Source organism: Cherax quadricarinatus, chromosome 8, assembly GCF_038502225.1.
Source record: "Cherax quadricarinatus isolate ZL_2023a chromosome 8, ASM3850222v1, whole genome shotgun sequence".
NCBI lineage: Eukaryota > Metazoa > Arthropoda > Malacostraca > Decapoda > Parastacidae > Cherax > Cherax quadricarinatus.
The window spans coordinates 43,039,352-43,060,096 of NC_091299.1; the positions used below are offsets into that span (position 1 = coordinate 43,039,352).

Here is a 20,745-nt window from a genome sequence, read left to right on the forward strand (position 1 = left end):
ACTCCCTATGAAAGCAAAGGACTTGGCAGGCGATGCAACATACCCCCAGTGAAAAGTAGGGGCTCCAACAAGTGTCTGGGGCCCAAGACTGTTCAACAGCCTCCCACCAGCCATAAGGGGAATTACCAATAGACCCCTGGTTGTCTTCAAGAGGGAGCTGGACAGATACGTAAAGTCAATGCCGGATCAGCCGGGCTGTGGTTCGTATGTTGGACTGCGTGCGGCCAGCATAACAGCCTTGTTGATCAGGCCCTGATCCACCAGGAGGCCTGGTTATGGACCGGGCCGAAGGGGCGATGATCCCCGAAATACCCTCCAGTTAGGTAGACCCGTCCTAAGAGCGCTGGCACTGTACATCCCACCTTCAAGACTCAAATCCAGTTAACTGGTTTCCCCGAATCCCTTCATAAATATTACTTTGCTCAAACTTCACTGGCTATAAAGCTCTTGTATAGTAATTTATACAGAAGGGCCTCTTCAAGGGGGGCTCCTTGGCATGGTGAAGAGGCTCTTGGTCTGAGGAATTAAACCTGTCGGTCTTCTTCCTCAGACCGAACCTAATTACCCCCCAATCTCCCCTCCCCTATCCCATCCTCCCCATCCTCTCCTTTTTCTTTTCCTCCTCCTCCTCCTCCTCCTCCCCACCCCTCCCTTTCGCCCTTCCTCTTTTTGGCCTTTGGGATTTCTCCCACAGGCGCGCTAGTTCCTAGGTAGGGGAAAGGATACCGGGATCCATCCCATTCCGTTGAGGTTCTTGGTGGTGGCGTAGTTTGCCGTGGAATCTGGATCGCCTGGGGATGTCCCGATCCCTCTCCGGTATCCCGGAGTAGCTTTGGGTGTCTTTCGGGCGACGGGTGTATCTCTGGAAGCCACCTTTCGGATTCCGGGGGTGGTGGCCGAAGGAGGTATGCTTTGTGGCGGATATCCGGCCGCCCTCTCTTTTGTCCACCGAGGTAGCTCGGCAGATGTGAGGTTGCTATCCCGGATTGTTAGTTTACTAGCATGATGGGTAGGGTATGGCACGGGTTCCATGCTGCATCTGCGCTACTTGCGGTGCTGAGGTCCTCTTGGGCGAGGAGGGAGATTTCTGGCCCTTTCATTCCTCCTAGGAACTATCCCTCCCTGGTCCCCCCTTTTTTTTATTTTTATTTTCTTTTCTTTTTTTTCCTTAAAAACAAAAAAGAAAAAGTAACCTAACCATGGCAGCCCTAGTCCATGAACCTACTACCCCCGGGCCCCTTCTTGATACCGCACCCCGTTCTGACCCCGCCTCATCTTTGGACCACTCTTCAGACACTCCTCATGCCTCTGTACCTCTTGCCGGTGCTGTTTTCTCACCCGCTTCAGGTACTGAGGCCTCGACTGACTCCTTCGATTTATCGGACCTTCGCTCTCCTCTGACTATGCTTCCGGCCTCTCCCTCTACAGTGCGGCAATTTTCAAATCGCCGACCCGTTCCACGTCGGACCAACTCTGGTCCCACGCCTAAACACCAACGACAATTACCTGCTGATGATACTTCTCCACCTTCTCGTTCTTCTCAGAAACGATCGACACGTCCTTCACTACCTTTCCACGCTCAGTTTCAGACTGAACAATGGACTAAATTCTTCACTTTACGACCGACTTCTTCTACTGCCTATCTTTCTGACCACAGTATTGGCAAGGCACTCCTACGCCATGTTGGTAAAGATATTTCTTTTCATGCTCTTAAGAGCGGTACGCGCATCATCACCGTACAGAATGCTACCCAGGCTCATGAGCTCTCTCGTCTTTCCCATATCGATACTGTTCCTGTCACTCTTGAAAAACATCATTCCCTCAATTCTTGTAGTGGTACCGTCATTCTGCCCCATACCATAGTTCAACAAAATTTCCAGACATGTGGCACTGACATTCTTGAACAGCTGGAACTCCAAGATCTCCCAATCCTCAAGGTAGACACTTACGTTCTTCCTGCCAGCGGGCGGAGACGATACCCTAGCAATGTGGCTCGTTTAACTTTTGACAGCCGAGAACTCCCATCCTCAGTTTATATAGCAGGACATCGGTTACAAGTTCGAAAGGTGATCCCTACACCACAACAGTGTAGAAATTGCTGGCGATTTGGCCATCCAGCGAAATATTGCAGATCTATCGCCGAATGCCCAGTCTGTGGTGCCGATGACCATTCTAATACGTCTTGCAATCAATCTCCCTCTTGCCTTAACTGTCATGAGGCTCACCCTTCATACTCTCGCCGTTGTCAAGTCTATTTAAATGAGCGGGAAATCCGTTACCTCAAAGAGACAGAAGGTCTCCCTTATGCCATGGCAGTTTCTCATCTCCGCCTCCAAGGGAGACTCCCACGTGTTTCTTATTCCCGTGTTTCAAAACGTCCCCCCACTTCTGGTATCCCATCTTCTACACCCACCTCTGTGGTTACCTCTCCCATAGTCACTCCTGTATCTAATCCTTTTGCTGTCGTCGGCTCAGACGTCCCTACTTCAACGCCTCAATCTGATCTCGCTTCTTCGTGTTCTCTCTCACAACCCTCAGTATCGACGAGACCTCGTACGACACATCCTCCCAATCGTCCCTCTACTTCTCAAAAGTCAAAAAAAGGTCCGTTAACACCTCCTACCCATCTTCCACCTCCTCATTTTACCCTCCCTGTCTCTGTCCCTGGTTCTCCCCCTCTCACTGGCTCAGTTACAAGTGTAGAGGTTCACCCTCCTCCTCGTACTGTATCTTCCTCCCCTGTTCCCTCCCAAGTTTCTTCCTCTTCTGCCACCTCCCAGGTTTCTGCCTCTTCTGTCCCCTGCCACGCTTCTCCAGTTCCCTCCACCCTTTTGCCCCCCCCTACCTTGGTACAGTCCAATACAGTTCCAATCTTTACTCATCCTCCCCCTACCATTTCCAATATTGTCTCCCATACGACGTCTCTGAATTCCGAAACACTTGAAGCAATCTCTGAATATATTGCAGAGACCAAACCATCAATGGACACTGATCCACCTTCCGCTCTTTCTCTCTCCTCTGCTCCATCTGCGCAACCCCTTTCTTCACAGCGCACCATTCCTTCGCTGCTTGAACGCTTTCCACTGCCTCCGCATGTGGACTTTTCTAACCCCTCTAGTCCGTAGGAACCCTTACCTGCGGATTTCAAGTATCTTTATCATTACCAATCATGGCCTATTTACAGTGGAATATACACGGCCTCAGGGGTAATCGGGGTGAGCTTCAGATGTTACTCTCCCAGTTTGCCCCTGTTGGTGTTTGCTTACAGGAACCAAAATTACACTCTGCTGTTATTTCTCCCATCTCAGGCTATAATTTATTGTATTCTTCAGATCCTTTTCCTGATGGGACCTTTAATGAAAGTGCCCTTCTTCTACGCACTGATATTCCGTACCATCAGCTATTTGTTCATACTTCGCTGCATTACACAGCAGCCCGTATCCACTTACATAGGTGGTATACGCTCTGTTCTTTATATCTCTCTCCTTCTCGGGCATTATCTATTCCGGATATTGCCTTTCTTGTTTCGTCATTACCACCACCGATTCTGTTACTTGGTGATTTTAATGCCCACCATTTCCTCTGGGGATGGGTCTCACTGTGATTCCCGTGGAATTCAGTTAGAGGCTTTTCTTAACACCCACCCCCTCCATGTTTTAAATGCAGGTACTCACACCCATTTTGATCCTCGGACTCATACTCTCTCTTGCATCGATCTCTGTCTGCTCTTCCTCTGCCGCATTAGACTTCACTTGGTCTGTTCTCCCGGACTTACATGACAGCGATCATTTCCCAATCATTCTTACTTCCCCTTCATATTCGCCACCTCTTCGCACCCCACGCTGGCAATTTGATCGGGCAAATTGGAACCTTTACTCACACCTAACTGTTTTTAAAGAGGTTCCTTCTTCGTCCTCCATCGATGAGCTTTTACACCTCTTCTCGTCCTCCGTTTTCACCGCAGTTTCTCGTTCTATACCCCAAACTTCGGGCAGGCATTCTCAGAAATGCGTGCCTTGGTGGTCTCCTGCTTGTGCTCATGCAGTACGTTTGAAACTCGCTGCATGGGGTAGGTATCGGTACAATAGAACTACAGAGAGACTCCTTGATTTTAAACAGAAGCGTGCGATCGCTCGCCGTGTCATCCGTGACGCTAAACGCACTTGCTGGCGAGATTGTTTCCACCATCACCTCTGCTTCCTCTATGAGTGCAGTCTGGAAAAAAGTACGAAAACTGAGTGGTAAATATTCTCCTGACCTGGCTCCTGTTCTGCGGGTTGCCGGTGTTGATATAGCAAACCCACTAGATGTTGCCAATGAAATTGGCAATCATCTGGTCTGTATTTCTCAGGGACTCCATCTATGCCCCTCATTTCTTTCCTCAAAGTCTGCCAGAGAGTTAGCACCCTTGGACTTTTCTTCTCTCAGAGAAGAACAGTATAATGTGCCTTTTACACTTCAAGAACTGGAGGCAACACTCTCAGCTTGTCGATCATCGGCAGCTGGGCCCGACGACATTCATATTCGTATGCTACAACATTTACATCAGTCAGCCCTTGCAGTCCTATTACACCTTTACAATCTTATTTGGGCACAAGGAGTTCTTCCACAGCTGTGGAAATCCGCCATTGTTCTCCCTTTCCGCAAACCAGGCACTACGGGACATGAAACCTCCCACTATCGTCCCATTGCTCTTACCAGTGCAGTTTGCAAAGTAATGGAACGCCTAGTAAATAGACGTTTAGTGTGGTATTTAGAGACACAACAGTCTCTCCACTCGTCAATATGGCTTTCGTAAGGGACGTTCTACCATAGACCCCTTACTACGCTTGGATATGTATGTTCGTAATGCCTTTGCGAATAACCACTTAGTTATTGCCATATTTTTTGACCTTGAGAAGGCATATGACACAACTTGGAGGTATAATATTTTAGCCCAAGCCCACTCCTTAGGCCTTCGAGGCAATCTACCATCCTTCCTTAAGAACTTTTTAACTGACAGGCATTTCCGTGTTCGGGTTAATAATGTGCTCTCCCCGGACTTTATCCAAGCTGAAGGTGTCCCCCAGGGATGTGTTCTGAGCACAACACTTTTTCTCCTTGCTATTAATGATTTGGCCTCTAGTCTTCCATCAAATATTTGGTCATCACTCTATGTTGATGACTTCGCTATTGCCAGTGCAGGCACTGACTGTCACCTCATTACAGTTTCTCTCCAACATGCAGTCGACCGTGTTTCCAATTGGGCCACCACACGTGGGTTTAAATTTTCCAGCACTAAAACCCACCAAATTACTTTCACTAGACGCTCTGCCATCTCCGATCATCCTTTGTACCTCTATGGCTCCCGTATCCCTGAAAGTGATAGTCAAGTTTCTGGGCCTCCTCTTTGATCGTAGGTTATCCTGGAAACCTCACATTACCTCTCTGAAGGCAACTTGTCACAGCCGGCTGAACCTTCTTAAAACCCTTGCTCATCTTTCATGGGGAGCTGATCGTCGAACCCTCCTTCGCCTACATTCCACCCTTATTTTGACTCAAGAAATCGTAATGACACGATTGCAAATAAACCATACCCCCGGCCGGGATTGAACCCGCGGTCATAGTCACAAAACTCCAGCCCGTCGCGTTAGCCACTAGACCAGCTAGCCACAATACCTAGTTGGATGAATCTTATTGTGGCTAGCTGGTCTAGTGGCTAACGCGACGGGCTGGAGTTTTGTGACTCTATGACCGCGGGTTCAATCCCGGCCGGGGGTATGGTTCACCCTTATTTTATCGAAACTTGATTATGGTGACCAGATCTATTCAGCGGCATCTCCTGCTACTCTCTCTAGCCTTAACCCTATTCATCACCAAGGATTACGTTTATGCCTTGGTGCTTTTCGCTCTTCCCCTGTCGAGAGCCTCTATGCAGAAGCGAACATTCCATCCTTATCCGATCGCCGTGATGCCCATTGCCTGCGCTACTACGTACGCTCTCATGATCTCCGTAATCCTTCCATTTATAGAATGGTCACTGATATTAGTAGACATTCTTTATTTGTTCGCCGCCCCTGTTTACTCCGTCCCTTCTCTCTTCGCCTTCATTCGCTCTTGTCTTCTCTTCAACTACCACCTTTCTATGTACATGTAGCATCTCACTTTTCCCTACCCCCCTGGGAAGTTCCAGCTGTTCAAGTCTGTTCTTTCTCCCTCCCTTGCTCGAAAGCCCAACTGTCTACGGTTGCTTCCCGCTCTCTTTTTCTTGACCACTTTCACTCTCATTCTCATGCCATTGCTGTGTACACAGATGGCTCTAAGTCTTCTGACGGCATAGGATTCGCAGCAGTGTTTCCGGACAGCGTCGTACAAGGGCATTTACTATCTTCGGCTAGTATTTTTACTGCTGAATTATATGCCATCCTTACAGCACTTATCCGTATTGCATCTATGCCTGTGTCATCATTTGTGGTTGTCTCAGACTCCCTTAGTGCTTTACAGGCTATACAAAAATTTGATACACCTCACCCCTTAGTCCTCCGTATCCAACTTTGGCTACGCCGCATCTTTACCAAGCATAAAGATATTGTTTTTTGTTGGGTCCCTGGTCATGTTGACGTACAGGGCAATGAACAGGCAGACACTGCTGCGTGGTCAGCAGTACATGACCTACCAGTTTCTTAGAGGTATTCCATTTACATACTATTTTGCTGCAATATCTTCCCACCTTCACACCCGTTGGCAACAACGTTGGTCTACTATGCTCGGCAACAAACTTCAATCTATTAAACCGAGTATAGGTTACTGGCCGTCTTCTTATCACCAGTGTCGAGGTTGGGAGACTACTCTCTCCCATCTTCGCATTGGCCATACTCGTCTTGCTCATGGATATCTCATGGAGAGGCGTCTTGCTCCTCTCTGTGAGAATTGCCAAGCTCCATTATCAGTCAGCCACATTCTGTTGGACTGCCCACTTTATCAACGAGCACGCAGAATTTACCTCTGTCGTCATCTTCGCTCCGCTGCTCTCTCTTTACCTTCCCTTCTCGCTGATGGACCCACCTTTCATCCGGACTCTCTCATTGACTTTTTGACAACAACTGACTTGCTTCACAAATTCTGATACCTTCAGCCCTTTCTACTTCAATCTCTTGCTACCCTCTACCCCCGTACTATCCCCTGCCCCGCTGTTTTCTGTAACCTGCTGATCATCCCTCCTCCCTTCTGCCATCCAGTACCCTCGCTTCCTTCCCTACCCTGCAGCGCTGTATAGCCCTTGTGGCTTAGCGCTTCTTTTTGATTATAATAATAATATACAGAAGGGATTACCGGTCTCTTGCTCCCGGTATGCCATGTACGACACTAGACGAGCCTGGCCCATGGCCGGGCTCAGAGAGTAGAGAAACTCTCGAAACTCTTCAAAGGTATATATCCTTGGCTTGCGGAAGAAGAATTCTTTTCCACTTCTCCATGGAGATAAAAGGAAAATTAATAAGAACTATTTAGAAAATAGACAACCCGAGTGGGTGTATACATATACGTATATATGCATTTGCAGTGTTACCTAAGTGTAAGTAGAAGTAGCAAGATGTACCTGTTATGTAAAGTAAAAGGACACAAGTGCAACTAATGTGACATTTATTGTGGCAACGTTTCACTCTCCAGGAGCTTTATCAAGCCATTACAAACAATACATGTACACAGAGGGTATATAAAGGCTCAGAGTGAGGTGCAATACTAGTGAGGTAACATTTCGATGTTCACTAGTGGTGGTAGTAGTAGTAGTAGTAGTAGTGGTGGTGGTGACAAAAGTAATACAATATGGTAATACAATATGGTAGAGCATTTTCCTTCTTTTTTCATCAAAGACTGCAAGAAAAGAGCTCTTCAGATCATTATCGCTTCTAGCACTTCAATAAAGGATCTAACCAGGACAAAATCCAAGCACCACGAACCAGTCAATGCAGGAATTTACACTATACCCTGTGGAGGCTGTGACAAGATTTACGTAGGTGAAACAGCAAGAAACCTCGATACCCGCCTCAATGAACACATTTACGCATGTAGGAACGATAACTTGAACAACGCCTGTGTACAACACCGAAATTCCACCAATCATCTCATTAAATTCAGAGACGCCCAATTAGTGATCAAAGAAACTAATTTCCGCAGACGCAAGTGCCTGGAATCAGCACTGATCGCTGTTTCGAATACAATTAAACAAAACAACGGCAGCTTCACCATCTCCGAAGCCTTAGCAAGAATCCTCCTGAAAACAGTAAACCCTACCATCCCTGTTATACTACACAAGCACATTACAGAGAGTGAACACTGAAACAAGCTGATTCTTTCCTGTCTATATTTGTCCAACCTATTTTTATGTTACCCAAGTAATAACTTTTATATCCTTTTACTCATGTACGAATTAATTGCTCTACTATATTGTATTACTTTTGTCACTACTACTACTACTACTACCACTAGTGAATATCGAAATGTTACCTCACTAGTATTGCACCTCACTCTGAGCCTTTATATACCCTCTGTGTCCATGTATTGTTTGTAATGGCTTGATAAAGCTCCTGGAGAGCGAAACGTTGCCACAATAAATGTCACATTAGTTGCACTTGTGTCCTTTTACTTTACATATTGTCGGTAATTCTACCAACTTTATTATGTACCTGTTATCTTGCAAGTTTATGAGACAGGGGGATCGAACCGAAGCTAAAAATTATAAGTTCTCCACTTAGCTAATCATCATTTACATTTAGGAGTTCTAGTTAGCAGTCATCTAAAGTGCGTAATTGTTAGCGGTAAAGCGAATAGAATTCTGTATAAATAACAAGAGTCCTCAGGTTATTGTTCAACTCTGTATATCGTTGGTTAGGCCTCATTTAAATTATGTTACACAGTTTTGGTCACCGTATTATAGAATGGATATAAATGTACTGGAAAACGTACAGAGGAGGATGACAAAGCTGATCCCATGTATCAAAAATCTTTCCTACAAGGATAGACTGAGGCACTGAATCTGTACTCTCTAGAAAGGCGTATAATTAGGGAGGCTATAATTGAGGTGTATAAACAGAACACGGGAATAGATGAAGGGGATGTAAATAATGCACTAAAAATATCTAACCAAGACAGGACTCGCAACAATTGGTTCAAGTTACAAAATATTAAATTTAGAAAGGATATAAGAAAACATTGGTTTGGTGATAGAGTTGTGGATGAGTGGAGCAAACTCCCGAGTAGCGTTATTGAAGCTTAAACCTTGTGCAGCTTCAGAAATAGGTTAGACAACTACATTAGTGGGTGTGTTGAATTTGCTTAGCATGACCAGTAGGCCTGTTGCAGTGCTCCTTCTGTGGAAGCTGGCACATCTAAATGTAGGTGTTGGCACCACCCTTCCTACAAGTGTGTGAGCTGACATCACACTCGTCATACCAGAGTTATGGCACTACACATCCTACCAGGTGTAGGAGCTGGCACTATACCACGGTGCCCTGTGGCTCAGTTGACAATGCACTCGCCTCACACACTGAGTGTCCGTGGTTCAATCCCCGGCATGGGATGGAAACATAGGGCATGTTTCCTTACACCTGCTGTCCATGTTCACTAAGTAGTGAGTAGGTATCTGGGTGTTAATCGACTGGTGTGAATTGAATTCTGTGGGACAAGATTAAAGGACCTCAGTGGAGATAAGACAGTCCTCGATGTTGCACCGACTTTCTTGAGTTATCCTGGGTGGCTAACTCCCTACCCTGGGTTAAAAACCCGAACAAATCTTAGCAATCATATGTAAACTGTGGCACCACCAACTGGGAACGCTTGGAAACACTTGACTTGTACTCGGTGGAACACAGGCGAGAGAGATCATAATCTACACTTGGAAAATCCTAGAAGGAATGGTCCCGGATCTGCACACACAGATCACTCCCTACGAAAGTAAAAGACTGGGCAGACGTTGCAAAATACCCCCAATGAAAAGTAGGGGCGCCATTGGTATACTAAGAGAAAACACCGTAAGTGTCCGGGGCCCAAGACTGTTCAACAGCTTCCCACGATGCATAAGGGGAATTACCAATAGACCCCTGGCTGCCTTCAAGAGGGAGCTGGACAGATACTTGAAGTCGGTGCCGGATCAGCTGGGCCGTGGTTCGTACGTTGGACTACGTGCGGCCAGCAGTAACAGCCTGGTTGATCAGGCCCTGATCCACCGGGAGGCTTGGTCGTGGACCGGGCCGTGGGGGCGTTGATTCCCGGAATACCCTCCAGGTAGACCACATATCACCTCGTACCATGTGTGGGTTGCAGCGCCACATAGCAGGTGTGGAGGAATGTGAGTGATGAACAGTTGTGGAAGAGAGAATTTGGAAACACATCGTCAGACTTAACAGATGAGCAACACCTCACGTTAATTATGTAAACTGTGAAGCTTACAAATACACACACGAGTCCACACTTGCCCAAACGCGCGCCTACACGCCCATACACTCGCCAGTACACGAACACATACGAACGTCGCACTCACACTCACAGGTTGCACTCAAACACGTGTAGACTTAATGAATCTCAGAACTGAGTGAAGCGTGGCTACAATGAAGAGTTGTTCCGCCAACTGTTTCTTGACCGTACAGATAAATGAACCACAGGATGATGACTGAGACACATGTGCAACATTTGGGCATCTTTCATCAACTTTATCTTCTTGCCGGTTTTCTAAACCGTTTATATAAAACCACAGTATGGTAAGTGATCTCCGGTATAGAAATTGTCCAAGTTGGACGAAGAACTGGTGGAGGGAAGACATTACTTAGTAAGCTTTTATTGAGACAATGTTTCGCTCAGCGTAGATACACCTTTATGAAGTGTGTACTCGCCTAACTGTGGTTGCAGGGGTCGATTCACAGCTCCTGGCCCTGCCTCTTCACTGGTCGCTACTAGGTCACTCTTCCTGCTCCATGAGCTTTACCATACCTCTTAAAGTTATGTTTTAATCCTGCCTCCACTACATCACTTCCCAGAGTGTTCCACTTCCTGGTAACTGTGACTGTAGAAATACTTCCTAACACGCCTGTGATTCATCTGAGTCTTCAACTTCCAACTGTGACCCCTTGTTGCTGTATTCCATCTCTGGAACATCCTATCTCTGTCCACCTTGTTGATTCCTCTCAGTATTTTATGTCGTTATCATATCCCCCCTTAACTCTCCTGTCCTCCAGTGTCGTTAGGTCGATTTCCCTTAACCTCTCCTCGTCGGACATGCCCCTTAACTTTGGGACTAGTCTTGTTGCAACCCTTTTCGCTTTCTCTAATTTTCTTACATGCTTGGCTAGGTGTGGGCTCCAAACTGGTGCTGCATACTCCAGTATAGGCCTAACGTACATGGTGTACAGGGTCCTGAACGATTCCTTATTGAAATGTAGGATTGCTAGTCTTAGGTTTGCTAGGCGCCCATATGCTGCATTAGCTATTTGGTTGATGTGCGCCTCAGGAGATGTCCCCCAAGATCCTTTTCCTTGAGTGAGGTTTGTAGTCTCTGGGGCAGCAAGACTGTACTCCGTCTGCGGTCTTCTTTGCCCTTCCCCAGTCTTCATGACTTTGCACTTGGTGGGGTTGAACTCCAGGAGTCAGTTGCTGGACCAGGCCTGAAGCCTGTCCAGATCCATTTGTAGTTCTGGCTGGTCCTCGTCCGATTGAATTCTTCTCATCACTTCACATCATCTGGAAACAAGGACACTTCTGAATCTATTCCTTCCGTCATGTTCACAAATACCAGAAACAGCACCGGTCCTTGGACTAACCCCTGTGGAACCCCGCTCGTCACAGGCGCCCACTCTGACACCTCACCACGTACCATGACTCACTGTCGCTTTCCTGACAGGTATTCCCTGATCCATTGCAGCGCCTTCCCTGTTATCCCTGCCTAGTCCTATAGATTTTGGACTAATCTCTTGTCCAAGAAAATGCAATCTACCCACCCCTCTCTCTCTTGTCTTACCGCTGTCACCCTGTCATAGTACTCTAGTATTTTTGTGAAACTGTGCTGGTTGTCATCGATAAGCTCATTCCTTTCTAGGTGCTCCACCACTCTTCTCCTGATAATCTTCTCCATGACTTTGCATACTATACATGTCAGTGACACTGGTCTATAGTTTAATGCTTCATGTCTGTCTCCCTTTTTAAAAATTGGGACTATGTCTGCTGGCTTCCATACCTCAGGTAGTCACCATGTTTCGATAGATGTGTTGAAGATTGTTAATAGTGGTACACATAACGCCTCTGCTCCCTCTCTCAGGGCCCATCAAGAGATGTCCAGCCCCATTGCCTTTGAGGTATCTAGCTCTCTTAGCAGCCTCTTCACTTCTTCCTCGGTTGTATGTATTGTGTCCAACACTTGGTGTACCCCACCTCTCCGTCTTTCTGGGGTCTCTTCTGTCTCCTCTGTGAGCACTTTGAATCTCATGTTGAGCTCCTCACATACTTCGCAGCCGTTTCTTGTGATCTCCTTCCTTCCTCAGCCTGATTACCTGGTCCTTGACTGTTGTTTTCCTCCTGATGTGGCTGTACAACAGTTTTGAGTCAGATTTAGCTTTCGCTTCTATGTCATTTTCGTATTGTCGATGGGCCTCCCTTCTTACCTGTGTATATTCATTTCTGACTCTATTACTGCTCTCCTTATTCTCCTGGATCCTTTGCCTTCTATACTTCTTCTATTCTCTAGCAGACTTGGTTTTGGCCTCTCTGCACCTTTGGGTGAACCAAGAGCTAATCCTGGCTTTCTCATTATTTCTGTTTCCCTTGGGTACAAACCTCTCCTCAGCTTCCTTGCATATTGTTATCACATATTCCATCATCTTGTTTACTGACTTCCCTGCCAGTTCTCTGTCCCACTGTATCCCATGCAGGAAATTCTTCATGCCTGTGTAGTCCCCTCTATTGTAGTCTGGTTTCATTCGTCCTGCCCTTCCTGCTTCCCTCTCCACTTGTGACTCTCCGATGTATTCGAAGCTCAGAACCACGTGGTCACTGGCCCCATGGGGTCTTTCATATGTAATGTCCTCAATATCTGCACTACTCAAGGTGAATACTAGGTCCAGTCTTGCTGATTCGTCTCTCTCTCTTGTAGTGTCCCTTACGTTTTGGTACATGAGATTTTCCAGTACCACCTTCATCTTATCCCTCCACGTTTCTGGGCCCCCAGTCAATTTCTTTATGATTGAAGTCACCCACAGTCAGCAGCTTTGCCCTGCTCGCATGGGCCCTTCTGGCATATGCGAGCTGTTCTCTGGTGGGTTATACATCACTGCAATTACCACCTTGGGACTTCCAGACTGAAGTGTTCCTATGATGTAGTCTCTTGCTTCTCTGTCTTCTCTCTCCAGCTCATCAAAATCCCATTGGTTTTTGATGAGCAGTGCCACTCCTCGACCCTCTCTGTTCCCTCTATCTTTCCTCAGGATCTGATATCCCGTTGGAAAGATGGCATCTGTTATCATTCCTGTGAGCTTTGTTTCTGTGAGAGCTATGATGTTCGGTGATGCATCTTTGACTCTTTTGTGTCACTCCTACCAGTTGTTCGTTATTCCATCGGCGTTGGTATACCACACCTTCAGTTTCCTCTCCAGCACTGTGTTCGGGGGGTCTGTGGGGGTGGGGGGACCTGACTGTGTGTGTGTGTGTGTACTCACCTAGTTGTACTCACCTAGTTGAGGTTGCGGGGGTCGAGTCCGAGCTCCTGGCCCCGCCTCTTCACTGATCGCTACTAGGTCACTCTCCCTGAGCCGTGAGCTTTATCATACCTCTGCTTAAAGCTATGTATGGATCCTGCCTCCACTACATCGCTTCCCAAACTATTCCACTTACTGACTACTCTGTGGCTGAAGAAATACTTCCTAACATCCCTGTGATTCATCTGTGTCTTCAGCTTCCAACTGTGTCCCCTTGTTACTGTGTCCAATCTCTGGAACATCCTGTCTTTGTCCACTTTGTCAATTCCTCTCAGTATTTTGTATGTCGTTATCATGTCCCCCCTATCTCTCCTGTCCTCCAGTGTCGTCGGGTTGATTTCCCTTAACCTCTCCTCGTAGGACATACCTCTTAGCTCTGGGACTAGTCTTGTTGCAAACCTTTGCACTTTCTCTAGTTTCTTCACGTGCTTGGCTAGGTGTGTGTGTATGTGTGACGTAAGAGTGTGGCGCTCAAATTCCTTGAATTGAGTCTGAATGCCTTTCATTTCCCCAGGCGCTGTATGTCCCTTACGGGTTTAACATTGTCGTTTTCCCTTCCCCCACATGAAATGTTAGTTCTGCTGATAGAAGGCTGAGGTAGCAACACATTTCCGATGTATCTGATTTTCCAAAAAAAAAAAAAAAATCTGAGGACAGCAATACGAGGAATGCGGCGGCACATTGTTCCTATTCTTGGAGTGGGGTAATTGTAAAGCATTGCCATAATATCTCGAGTACGAGCACTCAGTTTTCAGATCAGAAGTTTACATTCAGGTGAAATACCATTATCGTGAAAAAGTACAGACAGACCTAGCCCATCAAGAACAGCAGCAGAACAATACCACAGATCTTGAACACTAAAATCAAAGTGTTTGGAAGGTTCTGAGATGAGAACTCACTGGTTTTATGGCAAAATACAACATGGCTCTAGAGCAGGAGGATCACGCTTATCACAACTTACATTATTATGACAACATCACACAAGTTTTGAAGGGAAAAATCACGTAAATGTTGTCTATTCAGATGCAACCATAGAATGACAGCTGTTAGAATAAGGTCAGTTGACTTACCAGTAAAAACAAAGAAATGGACGTTCCGGTTTTTGGTAAACAGATCGCAAATTAATAAACAAAATAAAGTCTTAGCACAATGAACAGTTTAGTACCTCCAGATTCGGTCTTGGTACCTGTACTGTTTCTCACCCTCATAGTACCTCCAGACTCGGTCTTGGTACCTGTACTGTTTCTCACCCTCATAGTACCTCCAGACTCGGTCTTGGTACCTGTACTATTCCTCACCCTCGTAGTACCTCCAGACTCGGTAATGGTACCTGTACTGTTTCTCACCCTCGTAGTACCTCCAGACTCGGTCTTGGTACCTGTACTATTCCTCACCCTCATAGTACCTCCAGACTCGGTAATGGTACCTGTACTGTTTCTCACCCTCATAGTACCTCCAGACTCGGTAATGGTACCTGTACTGTTTCTCACCCTCGTAGTACCTCCAGACTCGGTCTTGGTACCTGTACTGTTTCTCACCCTCATAGTGCCTCCAGACTCGGTAATGGTACCTGTACTGTTTCTCACCCTCGTAGTACCTCCAGACTCGGTCTTGGTACCTGTACCGTTTCTCACCCTCATAGTACCTCCAGACTCGGTAATGGTACCTGTACTGTTTCTCACCCTCATAGTACCTCCAGACTCGGTAATGGTACCTGTACTGTTTCTCACCCTCATAGTACCTCCAGACTCGGTAATGGTACCTGTACTGTTTCTCACCCTCATAGTACCTCCAGACTCGGTAATGGTACCTGTACTGTTTCTCACCCTCATAGTACCTCCAGACTCGGTCTTGGTACCTGTACTGTTTCTCACCCTCATAGTACCTCCAGACTCGGTCTTGGTACCTGTACTGTTTCTCACCCTCATAGTACCTCCAGACTCGGTCTTGGTACCTGTACTATTCCTCACCCTCATAGTACCTCCAGACTCGGTCTTGGTACCTGTACTGTTTCTCACCCTCATAGTACCTCCAGACTCGGTAATGGTACCTGTACTGTTTCACCCTCGTAGTACCTCCAGACTCGGTCTTGGTACCTGTACTGTTTCTCACCCTCATAGTACCTCCAGACTCGGTAATGGTACCTGTACTGTTTCTCACCCTCGTAGTACCTCCAGACTCGGTCTTGGTACCTGTACTGTTTCTCACCCTCATAGTGCCTCCAGACTCGGTAATGGTACCTGTACTGTTTCTCACCCTCGTAGTACCTCCAGACTCGGTCTTGGTACCTGTACCGTTTCTCACCCTCATAGTACCTCCAGACTCGGTAATGGTACCTGTACTGTTTCTCACCCTCATAGTACCTCCAGACTCGGTAATGGTACCTGTACTGTTTCTCACCCTCGTAGTACCTCCAGACTCGGTCTTGGTACCTGTACTGTTTCTCACCCTCATAGTACCTCCAGACTCGGTCTTGGTACCTGTACTGTTCCTCACCCTCGTAGTACCTCCAGACTCGGTCTTGGTACCTGTACTGTTCCTCACCCTCGTAGCACACACATCAAAACACCAACTACATCTTCATATTTAATCAGTTGCTGCCGGTACAAGCATGACAGTTGCCGCGGGAGAAGGCAGGACAAAGTACAAATCTCAACTAAATCGTTCAGTGGGCAAAGGAGAATAACGCGAAGTTCATTGGTGACCAGTTCCAGCCGCAGAGCTATGGACACAGCGCTGTATGACCCTTACGGGTTTAGCTCTTGGTTTGGATGATGATAATAATAATACATAAATGAAAAACTTAAATTAGTACAAGACACTCGACGACCACAGATGATCTTGTGCGATAACAACAACAGAAGGAGCAGCAGCAGTGAGCAACAGGAACAGGAGTAGTGTGTTAGGTAAGACACATATGCAACAGTTAGGTATCTTTATTTCGAAACGTTTCGCCTACACAGTAGGCTTCTTCAGTCGAGTACAGAAAAGTTGATAGAAGCAGAAGATCCTTGAAGACGATGTAATCAGTCCATCACCCTTAAAGTTTTGAGGTGGTCAGTCCCTCAGTCTGGAGAAGAGCATTGTTCCATGGAATGAAACAAGAACAGGAGTAATAGGAACAACCAACAGCAGCAAGCAACAACGAGCAACAGCAAATAGGAGTAATAGGAGCAATAGCTTCACCTCCAAGTAACAGTAGCACAACCAACAAGTAACAGCAGCAGCACCACCACCACCATCTAGGTAGTAGTAGCACAACCACCACCCAGGTAGCAGTAGCACAACCACCACCACCCAGGTAGCAGTAGCACAGCCACCACCATCACCCAGGTAGCAGTAGCACAATCACCACCACAACCTAGGTAGCAGTAGCACAACCACCACCACCCAGGTAGCAGTAGCACAACCACCACCACCCAGGTAGCAGCAGCACAACCACCACCACCCAGGTAGCAGTAGCACAGCCACCACCACCCAGGTAGCAGCAGCACACCCACCACCACCCGGGTAGCAGCAGCACAACCACCACCACCCAGGTAGCAGCAGCACCACCACCACCACCCAGGTAGCAGCAGCACAACCACCACCACCCAGGTAGCAGCAGTACAACCACCACCACCACCCAGGTAGCAGCAGCACAACCACCACCCAGGTAGCAGCAGCACAACCACCACCACCCAGGTAGCAGTAGCCCAACCATTACTACCCAGGTAGCAGCAGCACAACCACCACCACCCAGGTAGCAGCAGCACAACCACCACCACCCAGGTAGCAGCAGCACAACCACCACCACCCAGGTAGCAGTAGCACAACCACCACTACCCAGGTAACAGTAGCACAGCCACCACCACCCATGTAGCAGTAGCACAACCATCACCACCCATGTATCAGTAGCACAATCACCACCACCCAGGTAGCAGCAGCACAACCACCACCAACCAGGTAGCAGCACAACCACCACCCAGGTAGCAGCATCACAAACATCACCACCACACAGGTAGTAGCAGCACAATCAAAACCACCACCCGGGTAGCAGCGCCACCACCCAGGTAGCAGCAGCACCACCACCCAGGTAGCAGTAGTACCATCACATAGGTAGCAGTATCATCACCACCACCACCACCCAGGTAGCAGTATCACCACCACCATCCAGGTAGCGGTAGCACCACACCCACCACCCTCGTAGCAGTAGCACCACAACCACCACCCAGGTAGCAGTAGCACCACCACCCAGGTAGCAGTAGCACCACCACCCAGGAAATAGCACAACCACCCAGGTAGCAGTATCACCACCACTACCCAGAAGCAGTAGCATCACCACCACCCAGGTAGCAGTAGCGCCACTACCACCACCACCCAGGTAGCAGTAGCACTACCAACACCACCCAGGTAGCAGTAGCACCTCCAACACCACTCAGGAGCAGTAGCACCACCATCACCCAGGTAGCAGCACCACCACCACCCAGGTAGCAGCACCACCAACACCCAGGTAGCAGCAGCACCACCACCTAGGTAGCAGCACCACCACCACCTAGGTAGCAGTAGCACAACCTCCACCCAGGTAGCAGTAGCACAACCTCCACCCAGGTAGCAGTAGCACCACCACCAGTAGGTAGCACCAAGGTAGCAGTAGCACCACCACCAGTAGGTAGCACCAAGGTAGCAGTAGCACCACCACCACCCAGGTAGCAGCACCACCACCCAGGTAGCAACACCACCACCATCCAGGTAGCAGCACCACCACCACCACCCAGGTAGCAGTAGCACCACCACCACCCAGGTAGCAGTAGCACCACCAACACCACCCATGTAGCAGTAGCACCACCAACACCACCCATGTAGCAGTAGCACCACCAACACCACCCATGTAGCAGTAGCACCACCAACACCACCCATGTAGCAGTAGCACCACCAACACAACCCGGGTAGCAGTAGCACCACCACAACCCGGGTAGCAGTAGCACCACCACCACCCAGGTAGCAGTAGCACCACCACCCAGGTAGCAGTAGCACCACCACCCAGGTAGCAGCACCACCACCACCCAGGTAGCAGCAACAGCACAACCACCACCACCCAGGTAGCAGCAACAGCACAACCACCACCACCCAGGTAGCAACAGCACAACCACCACCACCCAGGCAGCAACAGCACAACCACCACCACCCAGGCAGCAGCAGCACAACCACCCCTACCTAATAATAATAGCAGCAGCACCAAATAACAGCAGCACAGTCACCGCCAACAATAGCAACAGCAACAGCACCACCAAGAAGTAACAGCAACACCATCACTACTACCGCCAGGTAGTAGCAGGAGCAGCACCACCAAGTAACAGCAACAACAGCATCACTATTACTTCAAGGTAGCAGCAGCACCACCACCACCACCACCAAGTAGCAGCAACAACACTATCACCAAGTACATGTATTAGTAACAGCTGCACCACCCAGGTAGCAGCAACACCACCCAGGTAGCAGTAGCACCACCACCACCCAGGTAGCAGTAGTACCGCCACCATCATCCAGGAAACAGTAGCACAACCACCAACACCCAGGTAGCAGTATCACCACCACCACCCAGGAAGCAGTAGCATCACCACCACCTAGGTAACAGTAGCACCACCAACACCCAGGTAGCAGTAGCACCATCAACACGCAGGTAGCAGTAGCACCACCACCCAGGTAGCAGTATCAGCACCACTACCCAGGAAGCAGTAGCATCACCACCACCCAGATAGCAGTAGCACCACCACCACCCAGGTAGCAGTACCACCACCACCCAGGTAGCAACAGCACAACCACTATCACCACCTAGGTAGCAGTAGCACAATCTCCACCCAGGCAGCAGCAGCCCAACCACCCGTACCTAGTAGCAGCAGCACCAAGTAACAGCAGCACAGTCACCGCCAACTAACAGTTGCAGCAGCACCAGCACCACCAAGAAGTAACAGCAACAGCATCACTACTGCTGCTACTACCAGATAGTAGTAGCAGCAGCAGCAGCAGCAGCACCACCACCACCACCACCACCACCACCACCAGCAAGTAACAGCAACAGCAACACCATCACTACTACCTCAAGGTAGCAGCAGCACCACCACCACCAAGTAGCAGCACCACCAAGTAACAATAGTACCATCGCCAGCTAACACCAGCAGTATCACTACTATTTAGTGGTACCAGCAGTACCACCAGAAAGCGGCAGTAGGGGCAGCGGCAGGCAGCAGCAGGAACAGCAGCAGCAGCAGCAGCAGCAGCAAGAAACTGCAAGCTGCATCAGCGGGGAAACAATAGCATTCACATCGTCAACATCAACAGTACCAGCAAATATAAGCAGTATTAGATCAGAAGCAAGCAGCAGCAGCAGGAGCAGCTGATCAACAACAGTAGCAGCAGCAGCAGCTGATCAACAGCAGCAGCAGCAGGAAGGTGGAGGAGGTAGGGAGGGAGGTAGGGAAGAGAGCGATCAATGCAGAGCGCCCACACCCAGACCGGCCGGGACATTGGGTCTCCCCACATTATATCCCCGCCCTTCCCACACCTCTGTCCCTCCACACAGTACATACCCACTTCCATGGTGACTATAAACCCCCCACTAGCCGCACCCTCTCCCCCACAAACCTTGACACGCCCACACCTGCTGGGTGGAGCTGGTGTGTGGGCGTGTGCGACTTTGTTGCGTGCGTATGCGTGTGCACGAGGGAGGGAATTCCTAGCTTGGAAACTGCACGCGCCCCTACGCTGTGTGGCCGCCCTCCACTGAAACTGCTGCTGCTGCTCCTGCTTCTGCGACGCTTATACTGCCTCCATATGTATAACAACATTACTGTGTCAAAGTTTAGTGGTTAGTGACATTGACAAGACAGTACAGTAAATGCTCTACTGTTGGAATAGTAACCAGTGCCACTATGAATAGTGCAGTAATCAGTGCTTCTGTTGTAATAGTACAATAACTAGTGCTATTATTAATAAACTAGTGAGTGACACTGCTGGAATAGTACGAGTGTCAGAGTCTAATAATGTCCCC

General features: G+C 48.3%; 1 protein-coding gene across 3 annotated transcripts in view; it reads left to right on the top strand.

Annotated features, from left to right (window-relative positions):
- The window catches only part of LOC138852418 (SH2/SH3 adapter protein dreadlocks-like), a 321,195-nt gene that overhangs the window by 83,410 nt on the left and 217,040 nt on the right, over positions 1-20,745 (top strand). The window contains exon 1 of one of the 3 annotated variants that reach the window (XM_070083040.1): positions 20,201-20,295. The exons of the other annotated variants lie outside the window; for them this stretch is intronic. The gene's annotated coding sequence lies outside the window, so the exon portion shown is untranslated. Of the gene's footprint in view, positions 1-20,200; positions 20,296-20,745 lie in introns of those variants that run through there. 3 annotated transcript variants of the gene reach the window in all.